The 19,711-nt window shown below is 38.9% G+C and overlaps 1 protein-coding gene across 2 annotated transcripts in view; it reads left to right on the top strand.

Annotated features, from left to right (window-relative positions):
• LOC130923394 (uncharacterized) overlaps positions 1–19,711 on the top strand; it is a 147,212-nt gene that overhangs the window by 80,032 nt on the left and 47,469 nt on the right. For both annotated transcript variants that reach the window (XR_009064699.1, XM_057849072.1), the window contains exon 3: positions 16,011–16,201. The gene's annotated coding sequence lies outside the window, so the exon portion shown is untranslated. The remainder of the gene's footprint in view (positions 1–16,010; positions 16,202–19,711) is intronic.

Below are 19,711 nucleotides of genomic sequence, written 5' to 3' on the forward strand. Positions count from 1 at the left end.
AAATAAGGAAAAAAACATATTTGAAATATTTAATATGTTAAAATTTTTAAGTGTGTATCGGGTAGAACATAATATTTAATCAGACAATGATTTATATAAAAAAGAAATATATGAATGTAAAGTAAAAATACATTAAAGGTCATTCAGGGTCTCCTACGGTCCCGAGGCACACGACAACATGCCCGGTTGCCTCCCCTGTCGACAGGCTTGAGACTACAATTAAGTCAGGAAGCTGTAATAAAATGAAAAATTATTCGGATAATCGTATAATTAACCGTGCAATTAATTGATTATAAAAATAATCCTTAGTTCCAACCCTAAGCGTTACAGATGATGGGTGCCTGTATGTGTTGCATTTGCATGCGCGTGAACGCGGGAGCCACGAGTGCGCGACGGAGTGACATTTACACATTCAAATGAAGCCGTCTGAGACGTGTGAAATAAATTTAACCGCCTGCTTGTTGATAATCTCCACAGATGTGCGCCAAACTGTCATTATTTTTTAATATACAGTCAAGAGATTTTTTAAGATATACGAGTCACCAGGTTTAAGGTTTTTGCAAGCTGTTTTGTTGTTGTTGCTTTGATTCGTAAGCAAAAAGTTGATATTTGTTGTTAAAATTGAGTTTTAAAGTTCAGTTCAACAGTGTGCTTTACATCACATTAAAATCAGCAGGAACTAAATCAAAAACAATCCATGAAGAAATAGATATAAAAACTAAAAACATAAATCAGCAAGACAGTTATAATAATTGAATATTTAAAAAATGTTTTTTTTAATTATATATATTAGAGATGTCCCGATCGATCGGCATCCGATCGGGTCCGATCACGTCATTTTCAAAGTATCGGAATCGGCAAAAAAATATTGGCCATGCCTTTTTTTAATATTTATATTTTTTAATTAAATCAGACGTTACAGACATTATATGTTACACTCATCCAGAGTCTTTAGTTTAGGCTTAAGGTAGGGCTATCAAATTTATCCCAATAACGGCGGTAATTAACTTTTAAAAAAATATATCACGTTAAAATATTTTAACGCAATTAATGCATGCGCTGCACGACCCACTCACGCATTGTCGCGCTCAATCTGTTATGGCGCCGTTTTACCTATATAGAGATGGCAGCGTGAAATCAATAGAGTGAATTTCGGCAGCCTTTGGTGCCGTTTGTTAATTGGCTAAGCATCAATTAGATATATCAATTGGTAGCACTACGCACAGTCATGGTTCCACTTCCCATCATGCATTTGGGTTGAATGGCTGCAGTATCATTTACTGAAAGCTCAACAAATACACTAGATGGCAATATTTAGTCACAATATACAAAGTCACAAGTCTTTCTATCTGTGGATCCCTCTCACAGAAAGAATGTTAATAATGTAAATGCCATCTTGAGGATTTATTGTCCTAATAAACAAATACAGTACTTATGTACTGTATGTTGAATGTATATATTCATCCGAGTTTTATTCATTTTTTTCTTAATGCATTGCCAAAATGTATATGATCGGGAAAAATTATCGGGAACGTTTGGAATTGAATCGGGAGCAAAAAAAAAAGCAATCGGATCGGGAAATATCGGGATGGGCAGATACTCAAACTAAAACGATCGGGATCGGATCGGGAGCAAAAAAACATGATCGGAACAACCCTAATATATATATATATATATATATATTTGTTATACATATAATGTACAATGTATATATTTGAAAATGTATTTTCATTTTTATCTTTTATGTAGTCACAATTTACATAACATAACACATGACATAAAAAGGGGAGGGGGGGCGAGCAGTAATTTATACAACAAAAACAGTAAACCTTTTTTTAAAATTTTAATGAATAAAAACGGAAATACATATACTGTATATACCAATAATAAAATTCGCCTCCCTCCCAGTCAAAAATGGATTGGACATCTAGCGCCGTCTATGGCAGCAATTAAGAGTGTCCTGTTAGTATTATTTAAAAATAGATTAATTATATTTTACGTACAGGACGTTTTAAGAACCAATTTTTGGAATTTGTTACATTTCCTTTGTTCTCTGATATCCCACTTTTGTACATAAGCTGATACTTCTCCCCAAACCAGATGTGAATATGTGAATTGAAGCGTCAGCCATGTGGCTTTCATTAACTCAATGCCATCGTTCAGGGTCAAACGAGGACAAGACGTAGTGTGTGTGTGTGTGTGTGTGTGTGTGGGGTGGGGGGGGGGCAAGAAGTGTGCGACGTGTGAGCTTGCCGGGCGTTTTGGCCACCGTCCCAGTTTGTCTTTTGTTGGCGAGATCCTTTTTTTTTCACAGGAGATGTGCTGACTCATCTGATAGACGGGGGCAAAAAAACAAAAACATGTACACTGCTGGCCAAAAGTATTGGCACTCCTGCAATTCTGTCAGATAATGCTCAATTTCTCCCAGAAAATGATTGCATTTGCAAATGCTTTGGTAGTAATACTGTATCTTTTTATTTTGCTTGCAATGAAAAACACACAAGGGAATGGATTTTTAAAAATTCATTCTTTTTATAATCATTATCATTTTACACAAAACTCCAAAAATGGGCCGAACAAAAGTATTGGCACCCTTTGAAAAATCTTGTGATGCTTCTCTAATTTGTGTAATTAACAGCACTGGTTACTTACCTGTGGCACATAACAGATGGTGGCAATAACTAAATCACACTTGCAGCCAATTAAAATGGATTAAAGTTGACTCAACCTCTGTCCTGTGTCCTTGTGTGTACCACATTAAGCACGGAGAAAAGAAAGAAGACCAAAGAACTGTCTAGGGACTTGAGAAGCCAAATTGTGAGGAAGCATGGGCAATCTCAAGGCTACACGTCCATCATCAAAAACATGAATGTTCCTGTGTCTACCGTGCGTAGTGTCATCAATAAGTGTAAAGCCCATGGCACTATGGCTAACCTCCCTAGATGTGGATGGAAAAGAAAAATTGACGTGAGATTTCAATGAAAGATTGTGTGGATGATGCCAAAAAAGCCATGTACAAAAAAATGCCATATGCCAAAAGCTATTTTGCCATATAGCAAAAAAAAAAAACTACCACATCCCAAGAGATATTTTTGCCATATGTAATAAAATACCATATTCCAAAAGCCATTTTGTCATATGCAATAAAAGCCATATACCCCCCCCAAAAAACGTCATATGCTAAAAGCCATTTTGCCATTTGCCAAAAAATGCCGTATACCAATACAAATGCCATATGCTAAAAGCCATTTTGCCATTTGCCAAAAAATGCCGTATACCAATACAAACGCCGTATGCCAAAAGCCATTTTGCCATATACCAAAAACTACCGTTTGTTAAAACCTATTTTTCCATATAACAAAAAAGTCATTTACCAAAAAAATGCTTTATGCCAAAAAACCCTTTTTCCCATATGCCAAAAATGCCAAGACATTTTTCCATATGCCAAAAAAGCCATATGCAAAAAAATGCCATATGCCAAAAGCTATTTTGCCATATAGCAAAAAAAAAAACCTACCACATCCCAAGAGGTGTTTTGCCATATGTAATAAAAATACCATATTCCAAAAGCCATTTTGTCACATGCAATAAAAGCCATATACCCCCCCAAAAACGCCATATGCTAAAAGCCATTTTGCCATCTGTCAAAAAAATGCCGTATACCAATACAAACGCCATATGCCAAAAGCCATTTTGCCATATACCAAAAACTACCGTTTGCCAAAACCTATTTTTCCATATAACAAAAAAGCCATTTACAAAAAAAAATGCCTTATGCCAAAAAAGCCGTATACAAATGCCATATGCCAAAAGCCATTTTGTCATCTACCAAAAAACTACTATATGTAAAAATCCATTTTGCCATTTACCAAAAAAATGCCATATACCAAAAAAAAAAAAAAAAAAAAAATGCCAAAAGCCTTGTTGCCATGTGTCAAATACTTTTCCATCTCGCTGTCCCTCTAAAAATGTCGACTGAAATTTTTAGAACGTTTTGAACGGCACTAGTTACTACTTATTGATCATCATGATGGATAGATGTTCTCCACTTTAGTTAATTCATCCCCTTAGGAATTAGTCGCGTGGGGGCTTTTGTAATAATCGCTCTCAAATCAAATAGATTGAACGTCTATTGCTGTCAATGGCAGCAGGGTAGCAAAAAACATCCCTGTAAGCAAAGTGTCAGCATCGTTCCTGCTAGCTAAGGATGATAAACGTCTTTGGTACGAAGATTAGAAGAAGTGGGAGACTCTCCCGCGGGAAGGCTTGCCCTTGGCAAATCGCCGGCGGGCGTTAAGTAAAGTACTCTAAAAACATCGTCTCATCCGTCAAAGTCGTACGACCGATACATTCATCAAATCAGCGACGCGCTGTGGAATTCGTCTTTGTGGTTAATGTGATGAGTGACAGGATACACGCAAATGTTTTTTAGCGGCAAATGAAATTGACACGACACTGCCTGTAAATCATAGAAGTTGTTTCATTGGCCGCCATTGACTGTGCTAGGCCAACCCTCCCACTTCAAATGGATTGGACATCTACTAGTCATAAATTCATTTATCCTATCATGCCGTCCAATCGTACCTCCGCTGTGAATTGAATTTAGTTTGTCCAAGTTGTTTATCTGAGCTAGAGAATTTCTACATAAAGTTAAGGTTATTATTTTTTTCAGGCCGACTGCTTTGCCTGCAGTGTCGATCGGGTCTTGGAAATAAAATACATAATACATTAAAAAAAAAAAAAGAGACAACAAGAAGGTGCTTTGTTCTTATTTCATGTGAAACTTTCAAAACAAGATTACACAACTCGCTTTTCAGCCGTTGGTGTATCTCATTGCTGGCAATAGACGTCCACACACACGCACAAAAAATGTTTTGGTCATTATTTTTTAACAAAATAGTCAACGGTAAGTGACACGAACTCATTGACTGCCACTGACAACGACAGGCATCCGGACCATTTGATGTTAGATTGAATGTCTACTAGGGATAAACTAATGACGCACATTTAAAATCACAAGAGAAGGATGAAAGGAGCCACATGATTGGACATCTATCGCTGTCAATGGCAGTCAAGGAGCAAAAGGGAAGTGACCCGATAATCTCCCAAAATAAAGAAGTGACCGGAATTCCCCCAAAATTAACAGGAAGTGATCTAGAATTACCCCGAACAACAGGAACCGACCCAGAATTGCCCCATAAAACGACAGGAGGTGAACTGGAAATGCCCCTAAAACTAAGAGGATGTTATTTGGAATTGCCCCAGAATCAACAGGAAGTGACTTCAAATCAAGAGGAAGTGAACACAAATCAAAAGGAAATGACTCAGAATTGCTCCAAGGGTAGGTAATCCAAAAATGCCTCCAAAATCGAGACGAAGTGACTTGGAATTAGGGATGTCCCGATCCAGGTTTATGCACTTCCGATCCGATACCGATATTGTTTTGCACTGATCCGATACTGGCCGATACCGACCTATCTGAGCATGTGTTAAAGTTTAAAGTTATTTAGCCTCCTTACTTAGTTGTCAGACTCATGTTGAAAAAGGTTTTAGTACTTTTGATAACTAGCCAGCTGAATTAGGTGAGTTTGAATAACACACAACGGTTGGTAACAAGAAACTGACCTGTTTATTCAGTGACAAACACAAAACATAAATAACAAACAGAAATGGCATAGTCAGTCAGTAAAACGTGCAAATAATATTGTAAACAGTCTTAAAAAAGCAAAACACACCAACAACCTCAGTGGAAAATCCCACAAATCCCCCAAGCTATAAGATGCTTTTAATGTTTTGTGCATTAGTTACAAAAATTGTATAAAAAGCCTCTCAGGTTTAAATAAACAACTATTTCAGTATCAAGTTAACATTTTAAAACAGTAAATAAAATTCTCAAGTCCCCATTCTGTATCAGCAGCTTTAAACTACATTCAATTCATTTAATTTTGCGAATCAACTGTTAAAGTTGTTAAAATTGCTCCCGTTATTCCATAATTTCCCTTCTGTCTACTTTCGGCATGTGAAAGTTTTAAAACTGGTTTGAAGATAGATTCAAGTTCAAGATTTTGCCGATTTAGGAGTATTTTAGATAAAAACGTTAATTAGCTTCGCTTGGAAGGTTCACAACAGCCTACTAGGGAAGTCTCCTGCTTTAAGATGGTGGCTGTTTACTAACGCATCTGGTTTTCAATACTTCAATGTTGCTAACGCCGTCGAGTCTGTCGTTTTGCATCTAGTTCTATATACATATGATATCTATTATCTCCAGTAAAACGACGTTGACGTAGTTTGTAGCGGCTGTCAGCATCAGTCAGGTATTCTTGTGTTTTTTATCCAGCGGCATGAGTTGAGCTAAAGCCGTGAGTTGAGCATTGGCATTACCCGGGCCTATGACAAGCATTATGTTTACTTTCGGGACGCAATGCAGTCCCGAAAGTACCGCATTGCACCGAAAGTAAATGAGAAACTGACCGCATTGCGTCCTGAAGACCGTGCTGTGTATTAGTTCCGCTTTACTCGACATATTTTAATAATCGGAATTTGGATGTTTGTGAATCGTTCTCGAATCTTCCACGGCCGAATCGCTAAGGATGTAATGACGGCTGGGCATGTTGTACCGTGGTTCTAATTGTTGGATGGTGCGTCTTTACTCACGTGAGATAATGGCTCGTCATCCAGAATGAATTCTTCGGCAATTACTCTTGTTATTCCCTGGGCTTTGGGACTGTCGAGTGCCAGTTTGTCACGCATAGCAAAAGTTTCTGCCGGTGGTAGTTGCATAGGACCTTTCTTTTTGTCTTCGGTTTTCTTAACATACTTCTCATATTGTTTGTGGCGGTATGTCGCTAAATGCTTGATTAGGTTGGTTGTATTAAAACTTCTTACAGCTTTACCACTACGCTTGACTCTATTGTGGCATATGTTGCACTCTGCCTCTTCTTCTTTGTCGTCCTTTAAGGTGAAATGATCCCACACAGCTGACATTTTTACCGATGAAGTCTCTCGGTAAATTGGGAGACGGTAGTGTAAATGTAGTGTGTTGAAGGTGTGCCGTAAAATGCGGCCCGGTATTTAGGGAAACTGAAGCAAAAACTGGAATGGATTATGTAAATCGGTGCGCTGGAAAACACTGACCGGACTTTAAAAGAAAAAAAACTGGATCGGAAGTCTGGATCGGAATTTTTCCGTGTTCCGATCCGATACCGATGCGCATTTTTTTGCCCATATCGGCGTCCGATCCGATCCAAATATCGGATCGAGACATCTCTACTTGGAATTGCCCCGATATCAAGAAGTGACCTGGAATTTCCCTAATATCAAGAGGTGGTGACCTGGAATTGCCCCAAAATAATCAGGTAGTGAACCCAAATTATCAGGAAGTGACCTGGAATTGCCCCAAAATCAAGAGGTAGTGACCTGGAATTGCCGCCAAATCAAGAAGTGACCTGGAAATGTCCCCGAATTAAGAGGAGTGACCTGTAATTGCCCCAAAATCTACAGGAAGTGACCTAGAATTAATCCCGAATCAACATGAAAAGTGACCTGGAAAGGCAAATAAGAGGATGTTACCTGGAATTGCCCCAAAATCAACAGGAAATGACACAAAATCAAGATAACGTGACCTGTATTTCCCCCCAGAATCAAAGAAGTGTCCTGGAAATTCCCCATAATTTAGAGGAAGTGACCCGGAATTGCCTCAAAATCCACATGAAGTGACCTAGAACAACCCTCAAATCGACTGGAAGTGACTTGGAAAGGCCCCAAAGTCAATAGGAGATGAAGTCACCTGCATTTGCCCCAAAAACAAGAAGAAACCTGGAATTTCCCCAAAATCAACAGAAAGTGGCCCAAAATCAACAGGGAGTGATCTGGAATTACACCAAAAATCAACAGGAAGTGACACAAAATCCAGACTAAGTGACCTGTATTTTCCTTAGAATCAGGAAGTGTCTTGGAAATTCCCCAAAATTAAGAGGACGTGTCTTGTATTTGCCCCAAAATCAAGAAGTGACCTGGAATTTTCCCCCCAAAAGCCCCCAAGTCAAAAGGAAGTAACTTGGCAGTGCAACAGACAACAGGAAATGGCACAAAATCAAGATTAAGTGACCTGTTTTTCCCCCCAGAATCAATTAGTGGCTATTTGCACTAAATTCAACAGGAAGTGACCGAAAATCAAGATTAAAGTGAGCTGTATTTGCCCCAAAATCAAGAATTGCCCTGGAATTTCCCCAAAATCAACAGGGATTGACCTGGAATTACCCCCAAAGTTAAGGGTAGATGACCCAGAAATGCCCCTAAATCGAGCGTGAGACCTGGAATGACCCCCAAAATTACCAGTTAGTGCTGTGAAAATAACCCAAAATCTAGAGAATGTCACTTGGATCTGCCCCAAAAATCAACAAGAAATTACCTAAAATCAAGAGGAAGTGAACTGTAATTGCCCCAAAATGACAGGAAGTGACCAAAGATTTGCCCCAAAACCAGGGGTGAAAGTGGGCGGGAACGGTCAGGAACGCAGTTCCGGTATAAGATTCAGGGCCGGAATGCAGTTCCGGTATAAGTTGCTTTGATTAAAAAAATATGACGGCAACTGTCAAAACGCTATGTAAAAAAAAAAAAAATAAAAAATAAAAAAATACAAAGCTGCCACACATGCATTTCATCTCCAAGAAGAAAACAATAGACATCAGATTTACATACACAAGTGCTAACAACAAGCAAAATAAAGTGCTTGTGTAGCGTAATCCGTTTCCACCAATATTTATTTTATTCCACGGACGGCATGGAGGTTTCCCCAGCTGTTGCAGTTATCTGAGTTTGACGATGATGAGTCACGTCAATGAAAAAAAAGAGAAAAAAAATGAATGAATCAATGAGAAATGGAATGAATCAATGGAAAAAAAGGGCAATGCAACAGAAAATGGATCAAATCTTTAAGAGCAAGGAAAGAGTTAAGGTGCCCTATTTATCATATTTAGTTTTATTTGCTCTGATGGGGAGGTTCGGAACATCTTAGCTGTCAATGTACACTTTGGACGTAGATTGTTTATTTATGTTAGGCTACTTATTCATTTCCTTATGATTTAAAAAAAAAAAAATGTTTGTGCGATCTTCAAAATAAATTCCATTTCACTCTGCATGATATAAGTCATTTGTACTTATTTTTCTGAATGTATGCTACTTATATCTTTGAAAAAAAAAAAAAAAAAAAAAAAAAGTAAATTTTTACATTAACTTCAATTTTAATATACATCCTATGTTCTTAAGTACTTAAAATTGAGATTTGGCATGTATTATGTGAGGAAATGAGGGAAAATAAAAATTAGGAGATGGAAGTTGGGGTTATAGCTGTTTTTGTTAACTTTTATTTTGCAAATCATTGAAAAATTACAATTTTGAATGAAAATCAGTTTTTGTGTGTGTTATAGAAATAACTGACCTAAACAGTTTTCTTTGCATTTCAGTACTTTTGACCCCCTCGCCCCCCCCAAATAAATAAATAAATAAAATAAAGAAATAAAATTTAGGGCTCTGTGGCGACCATCACGTCGGGCAGTTCCGGCAAGAAATTCTAACCACTTTCACCCCTGAAAACCAACAGGAAGTGACACAGAATCAAGATGAAGTGACCTGTATTTGCACCAAAATCAAGTGGAAACCTGGAATTTCCCCAAAATCAACAGGAAGTGACCCAAAATCATCAGGAAGTGACACAAAATCAAGACTAAGTGACCTGTATTTTCCCAAAATCAAGAAGGCCACAACCCCTCGTAAAAAGTATGGAATCACAAGTCTCGGACGAGCACTAACACAGACATTTCATCACGTAGAACAAACAAAAAGAGTGAAAAAAAATAAGGAATTAGTTCAAAAGCGCAACTCTTTAGCAATCAGAAACACTAAAAGAAATGAATAAAAAACACGGTGGTGGTTAGTAAATGTTACTGTTATAGAGCAAGAGCAATCACTCTATTCTGAGGAAAAAATATGGAATCATGAGAAGCAGTTTTTTCATGTGTGTGATTTTGACAAAGATTAGATCACATTTGATATTGATTTTATGCAGAAATGTGAGAAACTCCAGAAGGTTCAGATACTTTTTAATACCACTCTATAGCCTAAAATCTAGAGAATGTGACCTGGATCTGCCCAAAAATCAGCAAGAAGTGACCAAGAATGACCCCGTGACCCTTATTGTTTTACTATTTAACTCGGTTACGGATTTAAAATCATGTTCAACTGCCTTATTATTCCTCAACTTGTAGGAGTTCAACATTTTGAATGCCACTGATGACCTTAGACATCCCATCCAATTGGATTGAGCTCATTCGATCGCTGCTAACTCAAATGGATCGGTCGTCCGTAGCTGTCGATGGCAGTTCCATATAATCCTGTTTACACTAAAGAAAACCACTTTCATGTTTTGCATTTCGTCCCTTGTAAACTGAACCGTTCCTTCAAATCCAGGTACAGTACGTACTGAACTGAGACGTGTATATAAAATAAGTGTTGTTCCACCTCTACAGACACACAAAAACTCTTGCACAAATGATGAATACGTTAAAACCCCCGAGACGTTTTGATTAAAAGCCTTGTAAGAAGTGTGGAGATAAATGACACTCATCCATTTCTAACCAGGAATCCGTCAATTTGCGCAATGTCGTTAGATTAATCTCACCGCTATTCAATAAATAGAGTTGCGCGGTAAGCTAGCTGTTGCTCGAAAAGGGCTTTTAAGGCAAATGTGCGAGCACTTGACCTGATGAATAAATCACATCAGGGACGTACTGTATGAGCGTCTCCAGGTCTTGATGGATGACTTGGCACTTTGTCTTCTAGCATGATGAAGAGCGTAAACTCCTGGAAAGCATTTGTCCAGATAACCGGGACGGGTGTTAAAAGCTTGTCGACAGCTGGGTGTGAGCTTCCGTCTGCCTGCAGTGGAGTTGACTCAGCCGTGGCTTTAAACTAAAAATAACTGAAGCACATAATCAACCAAATTCCTATTAAATGTGTTCAGATCTATGGAATAACCTGTACTGCCAAACTCAATGCCAGCCGTTCCCATTTAAAATAGATGTCTGTTTAAAATTTGATGTCTGTTGTAGTCAATGGCTGGGAATGTGTTAAAGAAGACACATTAAAGACCATTATCATTCCTTGGGATTCACAATATCACATGAGAATTTAGTGCTTATTTTGGTGACCCATTGTTTGTTGTTGTTGTGGGAATGCTTTGACAAATTCACCCTGCAAGATATTCACGTTTTACTGTATTGTCAGACAAAAAAAACTCCCATCGGTGGACCCACAAAAAAAAATCTCCATTGGCAGTCATTATTTTTTGTACCAAAAAGACACAAACACAAACCCACTGAACCACTAAGAAACGTTTACATTGATGGACCCACAAAAATTCCACTGGTGGACCCACACCTACAAAACAAAATCTCCATTGGTGGACTTGCAAAATACAAAACAAAACACTAGGCCTGCAAGCAGGACTGAACGGGCCCTCGCAATCTAGCGCAACTCAGACGTCACGCAACTCGGACAGTGTGCAGGTCAGGGTGGTGGCAGATCGTCCTCTCTAATCATCTCATTAGAACCTAACATGCGCGAAAGTTGCCTCTTTACATTCACACACCTAAGAGATAAAAACCCCTATTGGACAGAGGACTACAAAAAAGGAGCGAATAAAGGGTCATCACAGCAACAGACAGAGACATGTGGACATGGGCCGTAAAATAAGTATTTTAAAAGGTCTTGAAACTACAATGACCAACCTGAAAAGAACTGGACATATATTTTAAAAAATGAATGACTTTCTATTGCCACTAGTTGGCGCTGTAGGGTTGATGCAAATGACCCCTACAGGACCCTTCAGACTATGACTCAACAAGCACGATATGTTTGGCGCAGATATGTTATGACTGTTCAAAACTTGTGGTGAGACGAAATGGCTTCAGTCATTTTTACTTCTCCTGTTGGACCCTTCTGCTTCAACCAAACCTCAGTATTTTTCATCAGGCACCTGAACACATGTCTTAAGGCTCGCCTGATGCAGGTTTGAGGTGAATAGATTTTTTTTCCTTGGAGGAGGAGCCTGTTTCGTAGAAAAAGGCATTTCCTGTTCCCACTAGGGGGCGCTAGGCCTAATGAGTAATATTTCAATGCACTCGTGTTAAGGGTGGGATGCCGCACATACATGCCAGATATGAAAAAGATTGAACATTGTTTCAAGGAGCTATTAGTCCTTTACTGAATTTGTCATTTTGCCGAAAAAATGGCCGACTTTGGCACCACGCCCAGGTCAGACCCATGAATGAAAACGCACCATTTTGAAAAGTTTAGATTTCATATGTCTCCTGAATTGTCTAACCAATTTTGAAGATGATCCAACTGATTCCCTCTGTGACAAGGTCTCAAATGTGCACCCTGTTAATTGATAAAAATTTCACATTCGATCCAAAATACCCGATTTCGGAATATGGGTGCAAGAGACTTTTGGAGCAGTTTTGCACAAGGTATCGACTCCCCAAATTTCATTGCTCTACGTTAAAAAAACCTAATAGGAAACGCCTTTTTGAAAAATTCAAGGGGGCGCCACTGAGCCATTTTGTTACATTTTTTGTAACGTTGCAAGATTATTGAAATCCACACAAAGCCGCATGTATGTGCAAAATTTGGTGAGTTTTCGTGCATGTCCAGGCCTCCAAATGTAAACTGTACTAGAAATGGACAGAAATTTCACATTCGATCCAAAATACCCGATTTTCTGTTGGATTTGGAATATGGGTGCAAGAGGCTTTTTTGAGCAGTTAGGCATAAGGTATCTACTCCCCAAATTTCATTGCTCTACCTTGAAAAAACCCAATAGGAAAGGCCTTTTTTAAAACTCCTTTCTGTCGCCACTAGTTGGCACTGTAGAGTTGATGCAAATGACCCCTACAGGACCCTTCAGGGTATGACTCTCAACAAGCATGGGAAGTTTGGCGCAGATATGTTGTATATCTGCTGAGTTATGACTGTTCAAAGTATTTTGCGAGACAAATTGTTGACGATCATTTTCACTTTCATGTTTGGACCCCTCCGCTTCAACGAAACCTCAATATTTTTCATCAGGCACCTGAACACAGGTCTTAAGGCTCCCCTGATGCAGGTTTGAGGTCAACAGATTTTTTTCCCTTGGAGGAGGAACCTGTCTCGTAAAAAAAGGCATTTCCTGTTCTCACTAGGGGGCGCTAGGCCTAATGGGTAATATTTCAATGCAGTCGTGTTCAGGCTGGGATACCGCATATACATGGCAGATATGAAAAAGATTGAAAGTTGTGTCAAGGAATTATTAGCCATTTACTGAATTCGGTGTTTTGCCGAAAAAATGGCCGACTTTGGCACCGCGCCCAGGTCAGACCCGTGAATGAAAACACACCATTTTAGAAACTTAAGATCTCATATGTCTCCTGAACAGTCTCACCAATTTTGAAGATGATCCAACTAACTCCCTCGGCGAAAAGGTCTCAAATGTGCACCCTGTAAATCGATAAAAATTTCATATTCGATCCAAAATAACCGATTTCCTGTTGGGTTTGGAATATGGGTGCCAATGCTTTTTTGAAGCGGTTTTAGACAAGGTATAGACTCCCCAAATTTCATTGCTCTACGCTGACAAACCCTAATGTTATAGGCCAATTTTAAAATTTCAAGGGGGCGCCACTGAGCCATTTTGTTACATTTTTTTGCAAAATTGTTAAATTATCGAAATTTACAATTTTCCGCACGTATGTGCAAATTTTGGTGACTTTTCGCGCATGTTCAGGCCTCCAAATTGGCCGTTTTCATTTGCCCTGAGAAAAAAAAAAAAATCCTTTGCAAAACAGTAGGGCCTTCGCACGCCTAGTGCTCGGGCCCTAAAAAAGCCTCAATTGGGGAACACACCAAAAAATCCATTGGCAGATCCAGAAAATCTTTTTTTTTTTTTTTTTTTTTTTTTTTTTTTTGAACCCACAAAAAAAATATTTTATTGGTGGACCCACAAAAAAAAAAAAAAAAAAAAACACTCCACTGGTGTACACACAAAACAATCCCATGGTTAACTCAGACACACATGCAAAAAATTCCATTGGCAGACCCAAAAAAATCTTTAAAAAAAACATTATTAGTCATTATTTTGACCAAAAGATCAACAGCAAGTTGCAAAACACAAAATGACTCACAAAGAAAGTTTTCCATTGGTGTAGCTACAAAAAAATTCCAGACCCACACTCACAAAAGAAAATTTCTATTAGTGGACCTGCAAAAACCAAAGCAGAACAAAACAGAACCACTAAGAAACGTTTACATTGATGGACCCACAAAAATTCCACTGGTGGACCCACACCTACAAAACAAAATCTCCATTGGTTGACCTGCAAAATACAAAACAAAACAAAAAGCCTCATTTGGGGAACACACAAAAAAAATTCCATTGGCAGACCCAGAAAATCTTTTTTGGACCCACAAAAAAATATTTTATTGGTGGACCCACAAAAAAACCCACTCCACTGGTGCACACACAAAACAATCCCATGGTTAACTCAGACACACACGGTGTCTTGCCCTAAAAGCGAAAGCAAGCTGGCGACACCCCTTGTACTTGGTTGGCTATGTGTGTGCATGTAGGTGGAATTATATACATGTATGTCAGCACATTTCAGGAAAGCAAAGCGGCCTCTTCTGGCCTTGACCAGGCAAGACAAAACATTCAATAAGCAAAAGCATTTCTTCATTGCGAGCAGCAATTGATAAAAGCAAATATATAATAACAACTTCATAACTATCTCATCAAATACATTTCATGAAGCAATAGCATTTGGTAAGTAATAAAATGCAACAATATGATTCCTTAAATGTATTGAAGTTGACCTGTGAAACCTAGAACAAGGCAGTATTATCAAGAGCTAAACATGTCTATAGTTATCAATTCCAAAAATGTCTCTTATACTGCAATCAATCATGGAACATCCTATTATAGCAATCAATACTTTATTATGAGCCTTCATTGGTAAAAGCAAATATTTAATAACCATTTGATAATTATCTTATCAGTAAGGTCACTCTATCACACGTCAACAAAAGGTTCCCAAGAAAAATGACCACGATTAGTCAAACATTCAGTCCTGGTTTTATTAGCTTAAGGGCTTTTTTAATGTTTTTGGATTTTATTGGTTTTATTTTATTTGCTGGACTTTTATTGTGATGCGCTGTCTTTGTTTTATTTATTTTTCAAATGTCATTATATAATATTTTCCTGCCTTTTATTTATCCTGAGCCATGTTTTGTTGTAAAGCACTTTGAGGGCCTTTCGGGTTTTGTAAAGGGCTATATAAATAAATTTGATTGATTGATTGATTGATTTTGAAGGCTATTGCATGGTGGGCTGTGGGCAGTAAGAAAAGTGTGTATAGGAATATTGTCTGTTTGTGGATTGGACAGGAGGATGTTACTGTTACTGTTGTCCGGGCAACAAGGGTTGGGGATTTTGCCACCTAAGCGTCAAAGGGGCTCTTGGAGTCCTGTCAGTCGTGTTATCAGTTGGATATCGGGCGTTCTCCGGTGTTCCTTGTGTTGGGACAGAGCGTCCCGCCATTTGTTCTGGACTGACCGAGAGAACTGATTGTGAGAGTTGGTGGTGCAGACGTTGTCTTGTCAGCGTCAATCCTGCTCAGTCAGTTGCATGACGCACACGTTGTTCTTCCATGATAAGAAGGCGTCATGTATCTCTTATGCCCTATATTCTGCTTGTTTTTCTTAAACTATGGTATAAGTAAGGGTAAGATAGAGTAATACAGTCAAACAGTAAATTCGAGAAATGATACTATTCCCTGATTGAATATATTAAGTGTGTTCGAATAATCCAAACAGTTAGACGGTGCCTATGAGAAAAGGTACCATCTCCTTCAACATGTGTACTGTCTTTTCATCTAATCATGTTCTTCATTTTTTTCTTCTCCTGTGCCTTTGTACTGCAGCCTAATGTTGCTGAGTCAGCCTCATGACTTCATCGGCATCATGGGACGGTGTGAGGGCGTGACTGCTGGCTGAAGAAGCGCTCTGCAGCTGCCGCTCCTTTTTTGGCACCACCTCAACCCATATTCTTTGTGTCATGCCATAAAAGGAAGGAAGGAAGAAAGAACGACACTCCCGGACATGCTGAAGACCAGTAAGCGGTCTTTTTTTTTTATTAATACTGCCACATTGCAGTAAATGGCCGTAAAACACCTGCAGTGCGGTTTAATGTCGTGGGTGTCCAGGTGTTGTGGTTTCATTTGCGCGCTTTCTGGCGCTGGTCGCGGAACACTGAGTCAGTTGTGGCGGATTTCACAGTTGGAGCTGAGCACAAGTGGATGTTTGATGTGCTTTATTTCATAATAATGTAACCGTTGAAAATCGGCCTTTTCGACTGCAAACAGTGATTTTTCTTTTCAAAGTCCTTTCAACATTAACAATTAGTCTTCCACATGAAAATGAATATCAACTCTTTCGGTGCCATTGACAATGATCAGCATCCAATCATCCATCTGGAGTGTATTTGAAAAAGTTTTTCTTAAAGACGTCTGAAACAGTGCAACGGGGCCCCCCCTGAGTGGATTGTCTGACGGTGCTGGGGTGCTAGTGGACAATTATTCGCGGTCCTCTCAAGATGATCGTCCCTCCAGACAACCGGCCAAGCAGGGGGGCCGGTGTTGTGCCGAAAAATAGCCGCCCCGCGTGAAATGTCCCCCCTGACGGGAACGCTTGTTTATAACGCATTATTTGAGCGTTTATTTTGTTTTATTCATTTGTTTATTTATTTTATTATTGAGCGCCCACATGTTACTAGTACAAACAGCTTTTTCTTACCAATCGATGGACATGGAAACGATTTTCTTTTGCCGTGAATATGTATTATTTTACTCTGGTTGAACTAATAAATGTCATACCAGTGTGATTGTCATTGGGATATGGTTGTCAAAACCTGTAGACTAATACATTTCGGTTCAACGATGTTTATGTGGCCCAGTCCACGATTTGTTACTAAAATACAGTACTAGTATTTTGTGTAATTTATTTATTTAAAACTGATTTTAGTCGTAAATCCATTACTGTAATGCGTCCATGAAAACATTTGATGTTTTCACCTCAATAAAGCGTTATAAATAAGCTTTCCCATCAGGGGGGACATTTCATGCGGGGCGGCTATTTTTCGGCACAACACCGGCAGAGATATTTTAAAGTGATCCTCTAACTTAAATACATGCAGGCTCTAATAAACCACAATTGTTCTCTTGTACTAAAATATGTTGTTAGAAACACATAAAATGTTAAATCAATGGCAATATTTTATAATATCCAGTCCATATTTTGACCGTTAGTTGGCGCCATGGTTTGCGGGCTCGCAGTAATGACGTCATTGGGATCTTTCCAAATGTGTAGCGTGTTCAACAATTGCTTATTGCTGCCTAAACCCGCGAAGTAAAATGCCACGATGTGCTGCTTTTGGATGCAATTTCCAGTCAAATGGAAACAAGGGGAGTGAAGTGAGTGGTCAAGGTGGAATTATTATTTTTAGTGAATAAATGTGCATAAGTGGAAGCTTCTCCCCATTTTTGGTCCCTGTATGCACGTACCCTACCCACCACGCGTTACAACTGGCGCCCGAACGTTTTTCCTGGATCCTCAGTCAAGTAAGGGATCCGTCTATTTTCTGGATCCGACGGACCCATCACGTCTGCAATATTGGTTTTGGATCTGTCCATTTTTTTGATTCGTCGGTCCCCCAGCGGCTTTTCGGATCAGTCTATTTTGTTGAATCGACGGCGGCGACATTGCCATGGGATCGGTCTAATTCCTGGATCTTCGCGTGAGTAAAAAACGCGGATTTGGATTACTATTGCTATCTTTTATGTTGACTATTCTTCGTGGCAGTTTTCCCCGAATCAAATAATTAAAGCACTATGGCACGCTACAGTGACGACAGTGACTCTGACGTGGACCTCACCACAATGTTGAAGTTCGTCAGGGAACGCGTGTTTGCTTACTGCTGAGCTCCCGAGTGAAGAGTGGTCAAGGTGGAAATATTATTTTTTTGTGAATAAATGTGCATAGTGGAAGCTTCTCCCCTTTTTGGTACTTTTATACACGTATCCTAGCTACCACACGTTACAATATACAAGACATGGATTACACAAGGTGGGCTCTTTGGCTTGTACTGTATGTAAAGCACACGACAGCTCTGGATGCAAACAATCTACATAATTATATTGGCATAAGTTTGAAAACGCAATAAACTTACCTTGAATATCTGCTAATAAAACCAGACAGCATACACTCTCGCTCCCAACCGGAGTTCCCAACAGGACTCTCTCGCATCACCAGTTTTGCCCAACTTTTGTCTTATCAGGTATTTGCTGCACGCATTTTTTCCTGAAGCTCGTCTTGTGAACGACCGACAGTGCTGTCCTGCTTTTCACTTTTCAGATCTGGTTCAAATAGGAAGGATAGAACCGACGACATGTTGACACGCTGGAATTTCTGCAACGGGCCCGGTGACGTCACGCACTGCGACGTAACAAGAATGGCGACCTATCACTTAAAATAATTTTACAAACTTTATTAAAACAAAAACATTAAGAGGGGTTTTAATATCAAATTATTATAACTCCTACTAACATTTATCTTTTAAGAATTACTTGTCTTAAAAATAGAGGATCCCTTTAACATTTAAAACACTGTATTACAGCCATAGGCGGATCTACTATTCATGCGAAGTAGGCAATCGCCTTAGGCCCCCAACCAGTCGGGGGCCCCCAATCAGCTGCCCTTGCCCCAACGAGCAAGGGCTTGGGCCACCGGAGCAGCACCCTCAACTATTCGTCATATATAATTATTTTTATTTTATTAATTTTTTTATTTTATCAGGCAGTCTCATTGAGATTAATGTCTCTTTTACAAGAGAAGCCTGAGCACAAAGAAACATTCACAAATATCAAACAACACAAAATACACTAACGGAAACAGTTACAATAATTAGGGTTGTTCCGATCATGTTTTTTTGCTCCCGATCCGATCGTTTTAGTTTGAGTATCTGCCGATTCCGATATTTCCCGATCCGATTGCTTTTTTTTTTTTTTTGCTCCCGATTCAATTCCAATCATTCCCGATAATTTTTCCCGATCATATACATTTTGGCAATGCATTAAGAAAAAAATGAATAAAACTCGGACGAATATATACATTCAACATACAGTACATAAGTACTGTATTTGTTTATTATGACAATAAATCCTCAAGATGGCATTTACATTATTAACATTCTTTCTGTGAGAGGGATCCACGGATAGAAAGACTTGTAATTCTTAAAGGATAAATGACTTTGTATATTGTGACTAAATATTGCCATCTAGTGTATTTGTTGAGCTTTCCGTAAATGATACTGTAGCCATTTAACTGTTCTGCCCAAATGCATGATGGGAAGTGCAACCATTACTGTGCGTAGTGGCACCAATTGATATATCTTCTCTGCGTTGGGAAGTAACATAGGGTGTTAAGAAAAAGAACAACTACCATCCTTCCCCACATTGCTTCCCACGATATGACTTGTGACTTTGTATATTGTGACTAAATATTGGCATCTAGTGTATTTGTTGAGCTTTCAGTAAATGATACTGAAGGCCATGCCCAATGCATGATG

The sequence above is a fragment of the Corythoichthys intestinalis genome, chromosome 10 (assembly GCF_030265065.1).
Source record: "Corythoichthys intestinalis isolate RoL2023-P3 chromosome 10, ASM3026506v1, whole genome shotgun sequence".
NCBI lineage: Eukaryota > Metazoa > Chordata > Actinopteri > Syngnathiformes > Syngnathidae > Corythoichthys > Corythoichthys intestinalis.